The sequence below is a fragment of the Apium graveolens genome, chromosome 4 (genome assembly GCF_009905375.1).
Source record: "Apium graveolens cultivar Ventura chromosome 4, ASM990537v1, whole genome shotgun sequence".
In the NCBI taxonomy this organism is placed as follows: Eukaryota; Viridiplantae; Streptophyta; class Magnoliopsida; order Apiales; family Apiaceae; genus Apium; species Apium graveolens.
Window position 1 is genome coordinate 316,446,861 of NC_133650.1, and position 22,488 is coordinate 316,469,348.

At 36.4% G+C, this 22,488-nt stretch overlaps 1 non-coding gene and 1 pseudogene across 1 annotated transcript; both read left to right on the forward strand.

The window, feature by feature from the left end:
• Positions 1-2,784: 2,784 nt before the first annotated feature.
• On the forward strand, positions 2,785-5,385 carry LOC141720312 (putative Histone-lysine N-methyltransferase ATXR5; annotated as a pseudogene).
• A 13,859-nt stretch (positions 5,386-19,244) lies between these two features.
• LOC141722394 (small nucleolar RNA R71) lies at positions 19,245-19,351 on the forward strand. The gene has a single exon (XR_012575415.1). It is a non-coding gene; the product is annotated as a small nucleolar RNA R71 (small nucleolar RNA).
• Positions 19,352-22,488: the final 3,137 nt, after the last annotated feature.

Sequence of the window (22,488 nt, forward strand, 5' to 3'; positions counted from 1 at the left end):
AGCGATTATTTTATTACAGTCCGTAATTGAAGATAAAAAGAATATTCCAGTATGCTTTGTGGTATATATTCAATATGCATATTCATTCTTATATTAGTTAATTGGTTATTTTTTGTTTTTAATATCATGGTCGTATCTATATAATCTGGCTTGTTACTTTTCATGTCATTTATACTAGTTGATTTTTACCTACTACTATTGAAGGAAATAATGGAAACTAAACATAGTCTCTAGTCGTTAGTCCACCTTTTGAAGAAATCTATCTATTTATAAAATTAGATGTTGAAGAAATCTATCAAATAGTTGAATTGGGGTTACCGGAAAGTGCCCGGAATTCTGCTAGATTTTTTTTAAACCTGGAAATACAAACTTACGACGGTTGTTCATCACATATTTCGTCGTAAATAGGCCCTAATTCCTAAAATATGACGTTTTTTCTGTCAGAAATTTCTAACTTACGACGCATTTTTCTGTCATAAAATTATGTTTTATCTTATTAAAAGTGGGTCCCGTAAAGTAATATCCGACGTTTTTTCCATCGTAAGTATATAACTTACGACGTTATTTTTCATCTTATTTTGGTATCTTACGACGATATATACCGTCATAAGTAGATTTATTATTTTATTGATTATGTGGGCCCCTACTTCCTAACTTGCGACTCAATTTTATCTTCTCACAAAAAAACGAACTTACTACTCAACCAAAAATGATGATTTTTTTCCTTCGTAAATGGCTCAATTACGACAATTTCAGTTCAAAAAAACCGTCGTAAATGGCCAGATTTGTTGTAGTGTATCAGGTACAAGCTTTTAGATATTCTTTAAAACATGGATATTGTGTCATTCTATTGTGTAAAATATGTACATCTTAAATGCCTTTGATGTGGTGTTACATAATACCAAGTTTTGTGGTTTTCATTTATAGACGCTGGCCACGGTTTAAGTTGGGATACATCAAATATAAAGATGATGGTTGATTTTTTAAATTATTATCAGAACTGGGATCCTTCCTACACAAGGCGTAGGACATTGCATAGCTGCTACACATGTTTCGTCCCAAACGACGTACCGGCTTAAAAATTTGGATTCTTAGTTTTCTTACAACTTGTATCATATGTCCTACGCTAGAGTGTATTGAAGATTATAGATGTATTGGTTGAATGATAATTAGTTGAATGTATTTTCTAAATTATGCAATGGACATATATTTAATGACTCCAAGGTTTTTAATTTTGTTAATGCATCAATTTTCTTGTAACAAAATGGATGTCTAATAATTCAATATACATCATTTTTACTGTGAAAAAGCTTATGTAAAAGGATAAAACATACATCACTTTTCTTGTGTTAAAAATGATGTCTAAAAGTACAATATACATTAGTTTCTCTGTGTTGAAGTCGAAGTCTAAATATTGATAAACATCACTGTTTTGAAGGAAATATATGTCTAATGGACTCAAAGACATCGGTGTATGACCAATGTCTACAATAGACATCACCGACATCAATATCCGTTGTAAAACAACATAGATATCGTCGAAAATCGATGTTTATGGACATTTTTCTTGTAGTATATTGATTCATAGCAATTTTTATGGATCTTGTACATTATATCATAAAGGGGAGATGATGGGATGAGATTATCATTAAAGATACATCTTATAAAGCACATTCCTATGATGGGGTAAGTGGTGTAGGAAATGTAACAGGTACACATGGAATAGTGGACAATGTGCCAAGGAGAAAATCATGTTTAATTGCTACTTGAAATATTATGATCAAACAAGATTTCTTTCATGCTACTTTTATAGGCCAATTTTTTTGCTTTTCTTTAACTCACCTACTAGCTCGATTTTACTTTTTTTTAGGGGAATTTGATTTTAGTTTAATGTTTTCTCAATGAATCAATGAAGTATTTCTAAAAAAATTACATGCAAGTTGTCAATGAAATGAAGGAGTTAAGAATTCTAAGACTTTTGAATAAAGAACTTACATATCTTAAAACAATCCAAAAAAATTCAAAAAATAAAGTGACCACTTTTTATTTCGGGGATTGAAGTTGGTAAATAAGCTCACTTTCATAATTTTATTCTTTTGATAACTTAATTAAATATTTACCTTTGATTTTTCAATAATGAAATTGTTGACTTTGTTTTATTATTGGTAATCTTGTAATTTAAATGTGAATTGGAGTTTACATTTTACATCATTTCTCTCTTGGAAAAAAAGACTTTTTGAGAAAAAAAAACTCGTACCTTCACCTATTAAATTAAACAGTATTTACTTGAAAATAGTTAATTTTTTGAAACATGTAATTTTATGATGATATATAGAGGGTGTGCATATTATGTATTGAGAGTGCTAAATTTGATCTTTAAGGAAGAAATAAAAATGATAAAATAAATGATAAATTTGCTTCACACATATCATTTTTTGGAATAACAATTCAATTAAAATAATAATTGACAAAATATATTTAATATTATCAAGTATTATAAAATATTGTAGAATTATTATTAAAACTACAATGATATATGTTGAAAAAAAAGATAATGTATAAATTACTAAAATATATATTGATAACGGCTATATTGGTAACGGCTATATTGGTAACCGCTAAACCCTAGAAAACTCGGCTCCTAGAAAACTCAGTCCCTAGAAAACTCCCCCTGTATTGTATCTATAAATCCCTTTTCACAAGCCCTCTCCCTATCAACATCTTCAATTACAAAAATCCCCAATTACAAAACACAAGCTCAGATATTTCACAACAGATCTGAAGATGTCTTCATTCAACACACCTATAGCTTCCCAACCCAACCACCCCCCACATTCTCAACCCAACCACCTCCCACAGTTTCCACCTAAGAAGGTCCCGCTTGTGCACAAGTTTAGGTCACTGGCCGATTTATATCAGGCCACAAAACAAGTTAATATACGAGTGGATTCTCGGCCCCATCTTCCCAACATCTCCGGCCCCCCAGTCCACCTAAAAGAGAAATATATAGAAGATCTCCTGAAGGCAACCAAAGTTGTTGTGGCTCCACATATTTATTATAATGAGCTCACATGTAAGATATGTGGATTTGGGGACAAAGAGGACCAAATATTGATATGTGATGATTGTGATAATGGGTTTCATATGAAGTGTCTGAGACCGGCTGTTCTTGAAATTCCCCCTCAAAACTGGTATTGTGATGGTTGCAGTAAGCACCCAAAAGGTATCTGTCACTCTACTTCATTACATTTTATGTTTGTGCGCGTCCTAATAAAATTAATATCTAAGTTTTAGTTCGCACTGATCTGAAATACAAGTTAGTAATAATTGTTGTGACCTAAGTGTTGATTTGAGATTACAATTGTTACAATTGTTAGTAAAGGACTGGTTGTAGAATTCTGATTTGAGACTAAAGGCACATGATAATAATAGTTTGAAATTTTAATATATCTAAATGTAAATAAATTTTAGCTAAAATTCATTATTATTATTATATTATTAAACTAAATATACAAATAAATGTAATTCACATAATTAAAATCTACACATTAAATGATAAATTGTATTTTCAGTTTCAATAATAAAGAGTTTCTACTAAAAAAAGGTAGAACTTTGTGTAACTTTAAAAATCAAAGTAAGGTAAATAGGAAAAATGTGGTCCTGAAATTTTTTTATTTAATTTTACAATTGGGAGTTCTTTTTAAATTTGATTTCATTATATTGCAGAATCAACGGGAGATGGATCTAATAAATCAAGGAAGATGTATTTTGGGATTATAACTAAATACATTTCACCCGAAGGTAAAATTTTATTATTTTTAAATTAAGTTATTGATCATTTTTGGAATTATGTATATATATGTTGTTAATCTTTTTTTATTGTTTTTATAGTATATGAAGTGTTTTAATTTTAATTTTAATTTTGCTAATTTCCATATTATGTGACATAATTTTGCATTTTATCAATAACATATTGTTTTATTAGTACTAATCTTGTCAAAAGCAAAAATAGACCATAAATCCCCCTAACTTCTTTGTAGCAGGTAGGGGCCTATTTCTCAAAGTTGTGTACATCATTTAAACTAACTAGGTACACCTAAAGATGTGCTAATTTTTCACATATACATTAAAAAAATTGTTTATTTAAAAATGTAAATAATTGACATTTATCTTACTTGAGCTTTATTTAAAATGTATTTAAAAATATAAACATGATTCATAATATTTTTTCTACTTATAGTTGTATTATAAATTACTTAGTTGTATTATGAATTATTGTCATGACCTCATATTTTTGAATCCATGCCACTAATATTTTAATATTTTGATAGCTATCTTATATATTGTTGATATTCTAGTTCCTCAAAAAAGGCGTAAACGTTTGCCAAAAAAATCTACAAAATTTCTTCCGTACGTTCCAGCAAATGATGTTGAGAGTAGGAACAGACAAATGGATTCTCTACGTTTTGCTCTTCAGAGTAAGAACGTAGCATTTAGTGATAAACTGACATACTCACATGACATGCCTCCTAAATCTGCTAATCAATCCAAGTATGAGGCAGATGACATCCAGGTATATACATTTTAAATTTATACTTGGTAATTATATGAGCACAACTTATTTCCTTTGTTAAGTAATGTTCTTTTCTTTTCGAATTTATCTTAATTGAATGCACATTGTATTTAATGTTATATTTCTTATATGGTTAGGAACTATCTACAGAAGATTACATAACAATAAAGAAATGTAAAGCAATGATGAAAGAAGGAAAATGTCCTCCTCTTAAAGTTGTTTTTGATGAAGTGGAAGGGTATAAAACATATTTCATAGATTAATTGGGTTTTGTTATTAATTATACAGATAGAATGTATATTAATTATGCATTTTTGCATTTCCACGTACAAAGTTGAAGCAGATGGTCCAATCAAAGCCATGACTTTTCTTGCTGAGTATACACAGGAGATGTAGATTTTGTCAGGAATCGGAGAGATGATGAGAATTTTGATAGCTTTATGACCCTCCTTACTTACAGAGACTCAGAAGAAGAAGATGGTCTCTTTATTTGCCCTGACAAGCTGGGAAATATAGCTCGCTTCATCAGTGGCATTAACAACCATTTTGTGTAAGTATTTATGTGGTTCATACCCTTTAATTCTATATTTTTCATTGTCTAGAAAATATGGATACCCATACCAAAATATTGACTAGTGCTGTAAAAATACAGGGAGGGAAGAAAGAAGAAAAACCTCAAATCTGTGAGGTACAATGTTCGTGGTAAATGTCATGTTTATCTTATCGCTCTTCGTAATATAAAAAAGGGAGAACGACTTTGTTACGATTATAATGGACAAGATAATGGATATGATACACAACATTTTATTTAGGAGGCATCGTAGGAATGAACATTTTTTTACCAATGTACTCATTCTTCATATTTGTTATTTTGTTATATATTTTAGTAAGGCTAAATGACTTATAATACATGTAGTTGCTGATATGTAGTTTCACATTAATGACTTATAATAGTTACAAATTTTAGTATCTGCAATGAATAGAATAAATTTGTAACAACTAAATCAAGAGATTACATAATATATTTTGAAACCACTGTATTGTATAAGTCACATATAAAACATTAAGAAAGTGCCACAACCTCTCCAGCATTACACACATGTAACCTACATTCGGGAGCTAATCCACAGTTTCCTTTTTCACCACCATGAAGAAACTGCAAGTAATTATTTTTTAGAAAAATTGTAATTTTATTCTCTAACCCCTAAATCTCACATTCTAATCAACTTCCATAAATTTGTTTTCTCCAAACATAGAATTATGTTCCTTCCTCTTGCAAGTTTATATATTTATATATATATTCTTGTTCATTTGACACATAAAATCACAAATTTTTGAAGATCAGTTTTATGCATAGGGGCAAGTTTACTCACAAAAGTACTTAACATGTTTTATATTGTATTAAATAAGTGATAAATTTGACACTGAGTCAAACTTTGTGAGCTCCTTCATAAGTTTGATACCATATTAAGTAAAGAATTCATTTTAAAACTATAAAGTGTTAAAATTAGATGGCCTAATAAAAATGAATTTATATTACAGTCTAACAATGGTAAGTGTTCATGTAGTTTTCATAGTCCATTGGTGTAGCACGTGCCTATACTTCCAAGAAAATTACAAACCAAATTTTATTATAATAAAGAGCAACTTCAACAAATTTCTAAAACTTTATGTGAAATATATATATATATATATACACACTTAGTCCTCTAAGATACAAAACTTGTCTGATTCCAAGTAATATCTAGTTTCCTACGTCCTAACTTATTTTTTAATAATCAAATTTACTTGTGAATTGGGAGAGAGAAATGAAGCTATCAAAAAGTAAAAAGTAAGTGATATGTACTAGTTAGGGAAGATATCACACTACACGAAACACACAATACAAGAAATATGGCTTTTTTGACCAGCTTATTTCGACCAACTCAAAATAATGACAAGAAATGACCGTGCAGAAATATCGGTCGGAATTTAAAACACAATAATGACCTACAGATAATGGCGATCAGTATATGTGTATTACCGACCACTTATTCTGACCACGGTCAAAGGTTGTCAAATATTTTTTACTCTTGCTCGTGTGGTGTCTAGATCAAACAAAATTCTGATCAAGTAAATTGAATGTTGTTCGGTCGATAAATGTAAAAGTCAAACCTTGTTGAATAACCGTTAAACTGATCTACACATCAGCTAACTTCGACCAATATACCAATCGGGTGTTGGTCGGTTTTTTTCGGGTGAAAAAGATGATCTCTAATTTTCTCTGCAGTTATCAGAAAATGAAGTGTTTATGTTTTTTGACCGATTATGGTTATATATACATGCATATGATCTATTTACTTATAGTTTATATCATCTTTTGATTTTGTTTCAAAATTTATAAGTTAATTTTGAGGTATATTGCATACACACACATATATATATATTGATGATGGTTATAAGTGTGTGTGTTCATGCGCGCATGTCTTTATGTATAAATATGGAGTATATATATGATCTAACATATTTTGTTTGTATTTTTTATAAATGTAGGCATGGATGCGAAAGATCGTTTCTACAGGGAAGTCGTCCGGTAACTCACCGAAGCGAAGGAAAACTTATCAAAGCTTGAACAAAAGATGTAGGAGAAGAAGATCGAAAATCAACTAATTTGTGAGATGGACAAGTGTGGGATCAGGATGGAGGAATTTGAAGAGCAATTGAAGGTGATCGAGTATTTAAAGATGACTTACATCCATATTAGAGAATGTTGAATGTTGTTTTTTTTGTTTTAATTATGTTAATTTATTCGGTGTAGGTATGAACTGCGATTTAATTTTTTTTGGATTGTAAATGATGAACAATGGATTTAATTATTGGTTTTTTATTTGAAATTTAAAAATTTTCCTGATAGCTTTAAAACTATCGGGCAAATTTTTAAGACATGATATAACCAATACCGACCAACTATTACGACTGATCTACTTAATCATGACCGATTGTGGCTTTTCTTGGGATTTATGCGAACAATGACTATATTCATCGTATATCGATCGAACTCATACAATACGGTCAATATCAGCCAGTCATTTCTATTTTTTAATCTAACTTATCATCTGACTCTATACCAACCACATTGGTCGGTAATTACACAGACAAATTTACCGACTGAGGCAACAGTCGGTAATATTTATCTATTGCAACCAACTTTAAGACCAAACATGATTGCAATTAGATATATTAAATTTTTCAACCAACCTATTTGATTGATTGGTGCGAGATATAATATTTTAATCACATAAAAGTTCGGAAAGTGACCAATGGGGTTGCTTTGGAGGTTTTCCAATTATTTTTGCTTTTAGTACTTCTTGACGTCATTTTTTGTATAAGTTTAAGCTATTTACACACACAGACATATATATATATTCCTCTATAGCTTGAGATATCTACACTCTTTCCCTTTTAATCTTCATCCAACTTTGTAGCTGTAGATATGGGCGTAGATGCAGGTGAACAATCAACCATACCAAACTTTTTCAACAAATCTTTGATATACTTAGTGTAGCTGATGAAGATTCCATCACTTCTTTGACTGACTTGAATTCCAAGAAAGTAACTCAATATCCCCACCATACTCATTTCATATTCACTCTGCATAAGCTTAGAGAATCTTTGGCAAAACTTTTCATTTGTAGAACCAAAGATAATATCATCCACATAGATCCGAACTAGGATCATATCATCACCATACTTCTTGTAGAAGAGAGTCTTCTCAATAGTACCTCTAGTGAATCCATGCTTAATCAGAAATTCTGATAGTGTGGCATACCAAGCTCTAGGTACTTGTTTTAGTCCATAGAGAGCCTTGAGTAACTTGTAAACAAAATTTGGAAATTCTAGATCTTCAAAGTCAGGTGGTTATTGCACATAAACCTCTTCTTCCAACTCACCATTAAGGAATGCACTCTTCACATCCATTTGATATACCTTGAAATTTGAATGTGTAGCAAATACAAGAAAAATCCTTATTGCTCCAAGTCTTGCAACTGGAGCAAAAGTTTCATCATAATCAGTTCCTTCTTCTTGTGAGTAGCCTTTTGTAACCAACCTTGCTTTATTTCTGGTGACTGTTCCATTTTCATCCATTTTTTTCCTGAACACTCACTTTGTTCCAATTATACTTCTGTTCTTTGGTGCCGGAACCAGTTTCCAAACTTGGTTTCTCTCAAACTGATTTAGCTCTTCTTGCATAGCAGATATTCAATCAAGATCAAGAAGAGCTTCCTCAGTTTTCTTTGGCTCAACTTGTGAAAGAAAACATGCATGAAGGCATTCATTTGCAGTTGTAATTCTAGTCCTCACTCCAGCAGTTGGATCACAAATAATTGCTTTTTTAGTGTATCTTCTATCCCTCATTCTGGTATGAGTTTGTTGACTTGAGTTTTATGTGTTTTCTTCACCATTGACATGACTTGCAGAACCTTTCTCTCTTTCTCCCCCTGAGTTTGTGCTATCAAATTCAGGTCCATGAGCTTCCATTCTCATGATTCACTTGTTAGTTGACTTTCCATCTATTCTATGATATGTGTTGACTTCAGCTTCAGAATCACTATCAATGTTGAGATTTTCAAACTTTAGGGCTTCTGCTTCATTTTCATCAAGGCATTCCAAGCCTGGGCACTTGTCATCATCAAAAGTAACATCTGTACTTTCCATAATTTTCTTTTTTTCAAGCACATAAACCTTGTAGGCAGTTCTTTCCAATGAATATCCCAAAAAAAATTGCCTCAAAAACTTTAGAGTCAAATTTTCCCATATATTCAGAGTTGTCCTTCAAAACATAGAACTTGCTTCTAAACACATGAAGATGCTTCACAGTAGGCTTCCTTTTAGACAAGATTGAGTAGGGTGGTTTTCCAAGATTCATGTTAATGAGATATATGTTTTGAGTATAACAGGCAGTGTTCACAGCTTCTTCCCAAAAACTAGTTGGTAACTTTGCATCTTGCAGCATTGTTCTAGCAGCCTCTACTAGTGTTATATTCTTTCTCTCAACTACCCCATTTTGTTGAGGTGTTCTAGCAGCTAAGAATTCTTGAACAATGCCTTTGTATTTGCAAAATTCAGTTAAGGTTGCATTCCTGAACTCTGTTCCATTATCACTCCTCAATCTTTTCACACAATTCCGATCTTCAATCTGCTTCTCAATCTTCATCATGTGCTCAATTATGATGTGTGGATTTTTATCTTTAGAGTGCATAAATTCTACCCATGTATATCTTGAGTAGTCATCCACCATCACAAGTGCATATCTTTTTCTTGAAATTGACTGGACATTAATTGGTCCCAATAAATTTATGTGAATAAGTTGCAAAGGTGCACTTATCGAATTCACAGATTTACTCTTGTGACTTGATCTTTTTATTTTACCTTTTTGACAAGCATCACAGACTTCAACTTGAGCAAATTTCAGATTAGGCATATCTCTTACTAACTCATTTTTAACTAGAGTATTGATTGCCTTGAAATTCAAGTGAGATAGCTTCTTATGCCATGACTTGCTTTGCTCTACAGATGCCTTGGTATAGAAGCAACAAATTCCATCCTCATTTGCTGAGTCCAACTCTGCAACAAACAAGCTTCCCTTCCTTGTTCCTTTCAGAGCAACTTCACCAGTTTTCTTGCTGATAAAAGTGCATTCTTCTTTGTTAAATAAAACCTTAAAACCCTTGTCTGCAAATTGGCTGACACTGAGAAGATTTACTTCAAGACCAGCTACCAGTGCTACATTGTTAGGGCGAAAACACGCACTAATATTCACGCAAGTATACGCGTTCGCAAGTAATATAGAATACTTTCTAGTTCGTTCCCTCAGAGACTCAGACTAATTTATTGTCTAATTTAACTCACTCACCAATGTATGATTACTTCTCAATGTTAAGATAATAACACTTAAAATTGTTGATTAAATATTAACTATAATTAACTACTTAATTAACCACTTAACTAACACTTCAATTTATCAATAATAAAACACTCATGAGATCACAACTTCATTATTACTTCCTTCTATAGCCATTGTTATTACCTTTAGCATGTGACAGTGATGATATTAATCGAATAACACGAAACTGATAAAAGCCAACTTTCATTGTACTAATACCATTCTACCAAGCATCCACAATTAAGATAGAAGTTGAGTAGTCATCAATCATGTTGAGTTCCTATATGTCTACAGAAATTGACAACATAACGATTTAAGCACAAGTTATTCATTTTGATTACATAGGGCAAATAAAACTGTTAGAGTTACCCACTAATCATGCACAATGTACATGAACCTATGCTAGCATGGCAAGTTCTAAATCTCAAGATCCACCGTCGCTTCACAAGAGATTAACACCCTATCTTATATGTTCGCGACGCACATAAGACGAATACGCACAACCAATACTAGATATCATGCAATCATCACACACTAAAGTATTAAACAATTAACTAAAGAATTCCATAATAAATCCGTTGCAACCCCATGATCACAATTAGCCCATAATAGAACTTATTGCCATCATGGGTTCATATGAAATCATGATAAACAAGAGTCACAAGAAAATATGCTTCCTCTTCGCTGCAGTGTGTTAAATCGGTCTTCTTCCTTATCTCCTTCGCTCCTTGCGCAAAACACAATCTAAAACATAATCTCCTTCTTTTTTCTCTATGAAAACGTCTCAAATCTACTTATATAATAGTCCCATAAAACTCAGATTATATAGAAGTTGGAAGCCAAACAGAAGTAGAAGTCTAAAATAATTCAACTTTTTCCCCGACCCTGCGCGGCCGCTCAGCATTTCTGCGCGGGCGAGCAAGGCTGCTGCGCGGCCGCTCAGCATTGCTGCGCGGCCGCTCAGCATTGCTGCGCGGGCGCGCAGGACCCTACTGGAAAAATTCCAGGTTTGCTCCGTTTCTTCGCCGTAATCTGCCCGTTCTTTTCCTCTCTCAACGGTGAACACATGCCAAGGCTTATTCTTGATGATTCCTCCTCCGAAATGCAACTAATACCCTGAAATGCATAAACACTAGAAAAACGCATCAAATACACAAAATACTTGATTTCAAGACACCAATTTAAGCCATTTTAAGACGTTCTAAGTGGTATAAAATGCCACTTATCACACCCCCAAACTTAAATCGATGTTTGTCCTCAAGCGTCACAGACTCAAAACAAATAAAAATATGCATGAATACAATCTATATGAAAATGCAACGATCCCCCTTACTACAATTAACCAACCAAATTGTCACGTCTCAACGAATGCAGTTAGACACTAAAGATCAATAAACTCATGCAAACGGACATACAGCCAGAAACGTGGTGTGTGCAAATGCTTAACACATATGCTTCGGAACTAGACCAATTACTATGACTAGACTATCTTCAAGGCAATCCTACGATTATACAAAGAATAAAAATTCTAGGCACAAAGTGATATACAACACTACAAGAACTCTGGAGCTTACTACGGAATCGTGCTTTTTATTTACAACTCAAATGCTTATTTGACCGTGCAATGAGTGAGGTCCACAAAAGACTTATACAATGGTATCCATGTAACGAGCGTTAGATTAGCGGATCCCAGACTCTAAAAGCCTTAGGTCACTAGGCACAAAGTCCCCTAAGAACTTAATAACTCGAATACCAAAGAGCCCACTCTTGATCAATTATGCAAAAAAAAAATTTTTTTTTTTTCTCTGAGCAAGTGCGTTTCGCTCCATCTTGCTCAACCCTAGACTACTCGCATAACATGCGAGCCGGCTACTAGCCATTTGACGCCTAGCCACAACTAGCAACAAATTTCATTTTTACTCCATTCTTTTTCTTTTTCATGCCTTTACCACTAAGAACCTATTATCAAATTCAAAGCATAATAAATAGATTATCCTCGAAAATAATCAGATCATAACAACAATCTAGCCCTTAAGCATTCTCTAAGACTTAGTGAAAATACAAGTGCTTCTAGCATGCATATCAACCTACACAACTTAATATCACTTTAATGCTATCACTACACTCGCATCAATATCATAATTCAGTCGATAAATCATTGCAAAAGGGATCATGGTATATGCATGAGCTATATGATATGATAAACAAATAAAGCTATATAAAAAAACTATATGGCAAAAATTATGCAACTATATGAACTAACTATCATGAATATGCAGCTATATGACACACACAAAATATTCCTTAACTACCACCCCCAAACTTAAAATCTTCACTGTCCCCAGTGAAGGTAGTAGAAAGGAACACAGGGTATACCTACTCGGAGTCATCATCATCATCACCCTCAGTGGGTGGAGTATCAGGCGGCGGGTATGCAGAGTCCTCACCAAAAACTGGCCACTGGATATCAGCTCCAAGGCCTCGAAAAGCAGTCCGTAACGCAAGAGTGAGCTCCTGAGCAAACCTGCTCTGCGTCTCATACATGGCATCCATCCGCCGTGAAAGCCTCCTATACTGGGCATCACCCATCCCAGCACCCTCTTGAGCTCTCGAAGAACCAGCCTCACCATGCCCTGGCCTAGCCATAGTAGCACCTCGTGCTGGACGCCCTCCTGGAAGACGATAACCCAGCCCATGCTCCTCAGGCTCACCACCGGTCCACTCCTGCATCCCATTCAGAGTGCCAGAATCTATCGGAGCTGCTGGCAACTGCAACTGCTCATGAGTCGGCCAGTTCACTCCTACTGCTCGGCATAGCTTCGTAACCGTGGATGCATAAGGTATGTTCATATGCTTTGCTCCCCTCAAAAACTTCAGAATCCCTTGGTAGATAAACTCACCAAGGTCCACATAGTATTCCTCATTCAGAATTCCCCACAACAACTGTGCTCTCTCAACTGTGACCTCGTGTGCATGTGAAGAAGGCAAAATATTAGCACATATAAATGCATTCCATGCACGGGCATACCTGTTCATGGCGATCGCCGGAAAGTGACGATACTCATTATTGGCTGGACTGCGGTTCCAAACTGTGCCCGGTCGACAGAGAGTCGCACAAATCAAATCCAAATCAAAATCCTCAGCAGTCTTCTCATTCCAGTTCTCCTCCTCGGGCTTCCTCTCTCGCTGTCCAATCACACGGCGAATTGCCGCAGGATGATAATCAACCGTCAGCCCACGAACTACAGAAAATCCATTCTTTTCATCCTTCGCGTTCGTGTAGAACTCACGAACAACACTCATCGGTACTGCTTCGGGTGACTCACAAAAAGCTATCCACCCCTTCTCTGTAATCATGGGCAACAACTCACCATCCCTCCCTGATGGTAAAAACCCCCTCTCCTTCAGAATCGGCTTCCCCAACAGCCTAGTGTACTCCTCCTCCGCAGCTCTGTCAGTTTACCGAGGCCTTGCAGCAGTACCCCTTGATAAATCAGCAGTAGGAACTGTGCTGCTGCTGTCAATAGTGCGTGCTCTCTTGGGTGCCATTGATTTGTGAATAAAAGTGTGTAAGAACTGATTTTTGATGTTTATGAGAGGGTTTAAGTGTAGGAAGTTTGTGGGAGATATGTAGGAAAGGTGTATGTATATATAGGGTGTGGAGTAGGTTAAATTAGATTAGGAGTGGGGTTGAGGGATAAAATTATGGGGTAATGGGAAAAGAATTCGTGGGTTTATGGGCTGTGATGGGTTTTTGTGTTTTTGTTTGTTTTTTTTTTTTTTTTCTGAACTGCAAAAAAATTTCTGGAATTCGACCCCTGCGCGGCCGCTTAGCATTTCTGCGCGGGCGCGCAGAGGGTCTCTGGAAAAAAAAATTTCAGCCCCTGTTTTCTGATTTTTTTTGTGTTTTTGGATAGGTTATTAACTTCTAAGGGTTCCTGTAACAACAATTCATGGGTTGCCTCCCACGCAGCGCTTCTTTTTCGTCATTAGCTTGACGTTCCGTACCTTTCTCAAGTAGTCAACAAAATGGCACTAACCACCTCTCGGTTTGTCATGTCCCCATAGTAGTGCTTCAACCGCTGACCGTTAACCTTGAATGCTTGGTCCGAATCATTCTCAAAAATTTCCACCGCTCCATGTGGAAACACAGTTTTGACAATAAAAGGTCCAGACCACCTTGATTTCAACTTCCCAGGAAAAAGTCGGAGCCGAGAGTTGAATAACAGAACTTGTTGCCCTGGCACAAATAACTTAGGATGTAGCTTCCTATCGTGCCACCTCTTCACCTTTTCCTTATACATTTTGTTATTATCGTACGCTTGAAGTCGAAATTCATCAAGTTCATTAAGCTGAAGCATTCTTTTCTTACCAGCTGCATCTAAATCCAGGTTCAATTTCTTCAATGCCCAATAGGCCTTATGCTCAAGCTCCGCCGGTAGATGACATCCCTTACCGTACACCAACTGAAACGGTGACATCCCAAGTGGAGTTTTGTATGCTGTTCTGTAAGCCAAAACAGCTTCATCGAGCTTTAAAGACCAATCCTTCCTTGACGGACAAACAACCTTCTCTAGAATGCACTTTATCTCTCTGTTAGACACTTCCGCTTGACCATTTGTTTGCGGATGATAGGCAGTAGCTACTCGATGATTCACATTATAACGCTGCATCATAGAAGTGAACTTACGGTTGCAAAAATGTGATCCTTCATCACTTATGATTACCCGAGGCGTTCCAAACCTTGTGAAAATTTGCTTATAAAGAAAATTTAGCACTGCCTTTGCATCATTTGTCGGTAAAGCTTTAACTTCGACCCATTTTGAGACATAATCGACTGCCAGCAAGATGTACTGATTATTGCAAGACGAGATAAAAGGCCCCATGAAATCGATTCCCCATACATCAAAGACCTCGACTTCAAGCATCACATTTAATGGCATCTCATCCTTCCTTGACAAATTTCCCACTCTTTGGCAACGATCACACCTTAAAACAAACTGATGAGTATCCTTGAACAAAGTAGGCCAGAAAAAACCTGCTTGCAGAATACGAGCTGCCGTCTTCTCACCTCCATAGTGTCCACCATAAACCGTGGAATGGCAGTCTCGTAATATCCCCTCCGTCTCACAGAACGGGATACATCTCCTGATGATCTGGTCAGCTCCTTGTCTAAATAAATATGGTTCATCCCACATATACCACTTAACCTCATGCAGAAACTTCTTCTTTTGAGCGGATGTCAAATTAAGCGACATTATATTGCTGACAAGATAGTTTACAATATCTGCAAACCATGGTTCTTCCTCCTGAAATGCAAACAACTGCTCATCCGGAAAAGATTCATTGATTAACGTCCTATCTTGTGAAGTAGAATCGGGATTCTCCAACCTAGAGAGATGGTCAGCTACTTGATTCTCAGTACCTTTTCTATCTTTGATCTCTAACTCAAATTCCTGAAGTAAAAGCACCCAACGAATGAGTCTCGGCTTCGAATCCTTCTTAGAAACCAGATAGTGAATAGCTGCATGATCAGTGAATACTGTTACTTTCATACCAAGCAGATAAGATCGAAATTTCTCAAAGCCAAAGACTATAGCCAAAAGCTCCTTCTCAATAGTGGTGTAGTTCAATTGGGCCCCATTTAAAGTCTTACTCGCATAGTAGACCACATGGAAGAGATTTTTCTTGCGCTGTCCCAGAACTGCACCTACCGCATAGTCACTCGCATCACACATCATCTCAAACGGTTATGTCCAATCTGGTGCTGTAATAACTGGTGTCGTGATCAAACTCTCCTTGAGAGTCTCGAATGTTGCCAAACATTCATCATCAAATTTGAAAGGCACATCTTTCTCAAGTAAATTGCACAACGGCTTAGATATCTTTGAAAAGTCCTTGATGAATCGCCGATAAAAACCCGCATGACCAAGAAAACTACGGATTCCTTTCACCGAATTAGGTGGGGGAAGATTTTCAATGACTCCCACCTTGGCCTTGTCCACCTCCAGACCTTTGCTAGAGACCTTATGCCCAAGGATAATGCCTTCACGCATCGTAAAATGACATTTCTCCCAATTAAGCACCAAATTAGTTTCCACGCATCTTTTGAGTACGGCGCGCAGATTATTCAAACATTCCTCATATGAGTGTCCAAAGACGGAGAAGTCATCCATGAACACTTCGACGTTATTTCCAATCATGTCAGAGAATATAGCCATCATACATCTCTGAAAGGTGGCCGGGGTGCCACATAACCCAAATGAAACTCTACGAAAAGCAAATGTGCCAAATGGACAAGTGAAGGTAGTCTTTTCCTGATCCTCTGGTGCAATACAAATCTGATTATACCCGGAATAACCATCCAGAAGACAAAAATACTCATGTCCCGCCAATCTGTCAAGCATTTGATCAATGAATGGGAGAGGGAAGTGATCCTTCCTTGTGGCTTTGTTCAATTTTCTATAATCCATGCATACTCTCCATCCTGTAACTGTTCGAGTAGGGATGAGCTCATTCTTTTCATTTACGACCACAGTGATACCTCCTTTCTTAGGTACACATTGCACGGGGCTCACCCACGAGCTGTCAGAAATAGGATAAATGATGCATGCATCTAGCCATTTCAGAATTTCTTTCTTCACCACCTCCTTCATGATCGGGTTCAGTCTTCGCTGATGTTCCACAGTTGGCTTACTACCTTCCTCTAACAGAATTTTATGCATACAATATGAAGGACTTATCCCCTTGATGTCTGCTATGGTCCATCCTATAGCCGATTTGAATTCTCTCAAAATCCTTAGGAGCTTGTCTTCCTCACTACCTGAAAGGTCAGCTGAAATAATAACAGGTAACGTAGATGAATCACCTAAAAAAGCATACCTCAAGTGTTCAGGTAATGGTTTGGGCTCCAAGGTAGGTGCTTCCTCTATTGATGGTTTGAGCTTTCCTTCAGCATTCTTAAGGTCAGAAGTACCAAGAGATTCAAATGGTATGTCGAGCTTTCGCTTCCATGGAGAAGCGTTCAGATATTGTAATTGCTCGTTGCTATCTTCATCATCGCTGTCAAAATCCCCCACTAAGGCCTTTTCCAATGCATCAGACATTAGCATGTGATCGAGTTCCGAAGTAACCGCAGAATCAATCACATCCACTTTTAAGCACCCCTCATCTTCTGTAGGGAATTTCATTGCCTTGAATACGTTGAAGGTCACATCCTGATCTTGGACCCGCATAGTAAGTTCCCCTTTTTGCACATCTATCAAGGTACGGCCAGTAGCCAAGAAAGGCCTTCCCAAGATTATGGGAATCTTCTTATCTTCCTCAAAATCCAGAATAACAAAATCTGCAGGAAAGAAGAGCTTATCCACCTTGACGAGCACATCCTCAACTATGCCCCTTGGGTAAGTAATGGAACGGTCAGCCAATTATAGCGACATGTATGTGGGTTTTGGATCAGGCAGATCCAGCTTTTTAAAGATCGATAACGGCATCAGATTAATGCTTGCTCCCAAATCACAAAGGCATTTGTCAAAAGTTAGATTGCCAATGGTGCAAGGAATGGTGAAGCTTCCTGGATCTTTTAGTTTTGGTGGTAACTTTTGCTGCAGAACAGCGCTGCATTCTTCCGTGAGAGCAACGGTTTCAAGGTCATCCAGTTTCACCTTCCTTGAAAGAATAGTCTTCATAAACTTCGCATAACTAGGCATTTGTTCCAGAGCCTCAGCGAAAGGTATATTGATGTGAAATTTCTTGAACACCTCCAGAAACTTCCCGAACTGTCTATCCAGCTTTTGTTGCTGCAATCTCTTAGGAAAAGGTGGTGGAGGATAGAGCTGTTTCTCCCCTGTATTAGCCTCAGGCAGAGTGTGTTCAACAGTAGTCTTCTTTGGTTCCGCCACTTTCTCCTTTTGCTTAGATTCTTCATCTCTAACTTCAGCTTTGACTTCTTTTGCCTTTTCAGCATCAGCTACTTTTCCAGACCTTAAGGTAATAGCCTTGACTTGATCTTTAGCTTCCTTCCTGCCTGGTACTTCCGTGTCACTGGGAAGAGTACCAGGTTGACGATTGAGCACTGCATTGGCTAATTAATCGATTTGATTTTCCAAGGTCTTGATAGAAACCGCCTGACTCTTGCACAACAGCTTAAGTTCCTCAAAATCAGCACTAGTAGGTGCAGCTGCACTTCCCTGTTAAGGATATGATTGCCTTGTAGCATACTGCTGTGGTTGCTGGAATCCAGGTGGGTTAAACTGTTTACTTACTCCTTGCTGATATGTTGGCTGAATAGCATTCTAATTATTCCCCCAGCTGAAATTTGGATGATTTCTGTTGTTAGGATGATAGGTCGCTGGCACAGGCTGCTGTTGTCGCTGATAATTATTCACATACTGAACAGATTCGTTGACAAGAGAACACTGATCCGTAGCATGAGAACCTGCACAAAGCTCACAAACCATAGCTATTTGATTAACTCCATACGTAGCCAGAGAATCAACCTTCATTGATAGCGCTTGGAGCTGAGCTGCAATAGCGGTGGCTGCATCAACTTCCAGAATACCTGCTACCTTGCCTGACGTCATCCTCTGAGTTGGGTTTTGATGCTCGTTTGCAGCCATTGTCTCTATAAGATTATACGCCTCAGTATAGCTTTTAGCCCATAAGGCTCCTCCAGCTGCTGCATCGAGCATGGGCTGAGATTGGGCCCCCAAACCATTATAAAAACCAGTGATTACCATCCAATCCGGCATTCCATGATGTGGACATTTTCTCAACATTTCCTTGTAGCGTTCCCAAGCCTCGCACATAGATTCTGTAGGTTGCTGCGCAAACTGAGTAAGAGCACTCCTCATAGCAGCAGTCTTTGCCATTGGATAAAACTTTACCAGAAACTTTTGCGCAAGATCTTGCCACGTAGTGATGGACCCAGCTGGTTCAGAATGTAACCAGTCTTTAGCTTTATCCCTCAGTGAGAATGGGAAAAGCCTCAACTTGATAGCCTCATCAGTCACGCCATTATACTTAAAAGTGTTGCAGATCTCGACAAAATTCCTTATGTGCATGTTGGGGTCTTCAGTTGCCGCTCCTCCAAAAGAAACAGAATTCTGCACCATCTGAATAGTGCCCGGCTTGATTTCAAAGGTGTTAGCTTGAATAGCCGGATGAAGGATGCTTGACTGAATGTCATCAATTTTAGGCCGAGAAAAATCCATAAGAGCTGGATCAGCTTGAACAATACGATATCCCATATTTACTGGTTCTTTCTGCTCAGTTCCTGAATCCGAATCCTCAAAATTTAACTTCTCCGGAGTATCAAGAACTTCGTCTTTCTCCTCAGCTGTATCTAAGGTCCTCTTGCGAGCACGAGAACGAGTTTGCATAAACGCTTGATAAAGTACCTGAAACACAACCGAAAAGAGTAATTAACTACTACGTCCTAATCACTGACTCCTAATGACCAATGATGGTAAGTACATAAACTAAACAAATACGCCGAGTCCCCGGCAGCGGCGCCAAAAACTTGTTAGGGCAAAAACACGCACTAATATTCACGCAAGTATACGCGTTCGCAAGTAATATAGAATACTTTCTAGTTCGTTCCCTCAGAGACTCAGACTAATTTATTGTCTAATTTAACTCACTCACCAATGTATGATTACTTCTCAATGTTAAGATAATAACACTTAAAATTGTTGATTAAATATTAACTATAATTAACTACTTAATTAACCACTTAACTAACACTTCAATTTATCAATAATAAAACACTCATGAGATCACAACTTCATTATTACTTCCTTCTATAGCCATTGTTATTACCTTTAGCATGTGATAGTGATGATATTAATCGAATAACACGAAACTGATAAAAGCCAACTTTCATTGTACTAATACCATTCTACCAAGCATCCACAATTAAGATAGAAGTTGAGTAGTCATCAATCATGTTGAGTTCCTATATGTCTACAGAAATTGACAACACAACGATTTAAGCACAAGTTATTCCTTTTGATTACATAGGGCAAATAAAACTGTTAGAGTTATCCACTAATCATGCACAACGTACATGAACCTATGCTAGCATGGCAAGTTCTAAATCTCAAGATCCACCGTCGCTTCACAAGAGATTAACACCCTATCTTATATGTTCGCGACGCACATAAGACGAATACGCACAACCAATACTAGATATCATGCAATCATCACACACTAAAGTATTAAACAATTAACTAAAAAATTCCATAATAAATCCGTTGCAACCCCATGATCACAATTAGCCCATAATAGAACTTATTGCCATCATGGGTTCATATGAAATCATGATAAACAACACAAGAAAATAATAACTAAACTAATTATATTAAAACAGAGTACATCACAAGAGTAAATAAGTCAAAGCAAGAAAACTAGCATCCAACGTTACAACGAAACAAGAGTCACAAGTAAATATGCTTCCTCTTCGCTGCAGTGTGCTAAATCGGTCTTCTTCCTTATCTCCTTTGCTCCTTGCGCAAAACACAATCTAAAACATAATCTCCTTCTTTTTTCTCTATGAAAACGTCTCAAATCTACTTATATAATAGTCCCATAAAACTCAGATTACATAGAAGTTGGAAGCCAAACAGAAGTAGAAGTCTAAAATAATTCAACTTTTTACCCGACCCTGCGCGGCCGCTCAGCATTTCTGCGCGGGCGCGCAAGGCTGCTGCGCGGCCGCTCAGCATTGCTGCGCGGGCGCGCAGGACCCTACTGGAAAAATTCCAGGTTTGCTCCGTTTCTTCTCCGTAATCTGCCCGTTCTTTTCCTCTCTCAACGGTGAACACATGCTAAGGCATATTCTTGATGATTCATCCTCCGAAATGCAACTAATACCCTGAAATGCATAAACACTAGAAAAACGCATCAAATACACAAAATACTTGATTTCAAGACACCAATTTAAGCCATTTTAAGACGTTCTAAGTGGTATAAAATGCCACTTATCATACATCTTCAATGACAACATTTCCAGAAATCAATTTGCCATATATATCCCATTGTGAAACCTTTGCTGTTGTCTCCAAAAGTCACTAATGGGCCAGCCTTCTCCTCAAACTGTGATAGCAGGGCCATATCAACTGTCATATGTCTTGAGTATCCACTATCTGTGATCCATATGACTTTTTTCTTTTTGCCCTGCGCACAATGAGTTTAAGTGGGTTTAGCAACCCAAGCAGTGTTGGGTACTTTCTTCTTGTTAACAGATTTGATAGAGGTAGAGTTTGATGATTCAGAAAGAATAGAGTTCATTGAATGATGTGCATTATCCTTTTTAGCTGAAGAATTAATATTGATTTCCTTAAGATCAACTGTTAGCTTGTGGCAACTTATCATTACTTTCATGTTGCAAGGTATGCAATCAAACTTATCACATAATGAGTAGGGATTTTCAGTTTTTGCTTCATTGTACTTGCATGCTCCCATTCCTAGCTTACTAACAACCTTTTTACAAAGGTGAGTTAGATAATTAACAGAGCCATATTTTTGACATTTTTTTCTTGGAGCATCTGCAACACAAGCAAAGTTGTTGCTCTTGTTTATCCCAATTTTTATTCCCAACAAACATAAGGGGAGTTGAATGTAATTCTGGCTACTTTTTCAATTTTAAAAACTATTCTACTATGAATATATATCAGTGTTTGATTTAGCTAAAGTACGGAATGAGAGTATTGAAGAAATCAAACACAAATTTATCAAATACAAGTATTTAAAAACTTTCTGGTGGATTGAATTTATCCAACAGAGATATATTAATATGAGAACTCTGTGATGCAATATCTTTGCACATAGCTACTTACAAGTTGAACTTACAAGAACAGAGAAATTCTTTACAGATATAACTTTATCTATTTCTCTGGTAATTGCCTACTAACTTGGATACTATTCTACTTGCTACACTTGGTTTATATATCACCAAGTTACATGATTAAAAGACAAACAAATAAGACAAAAT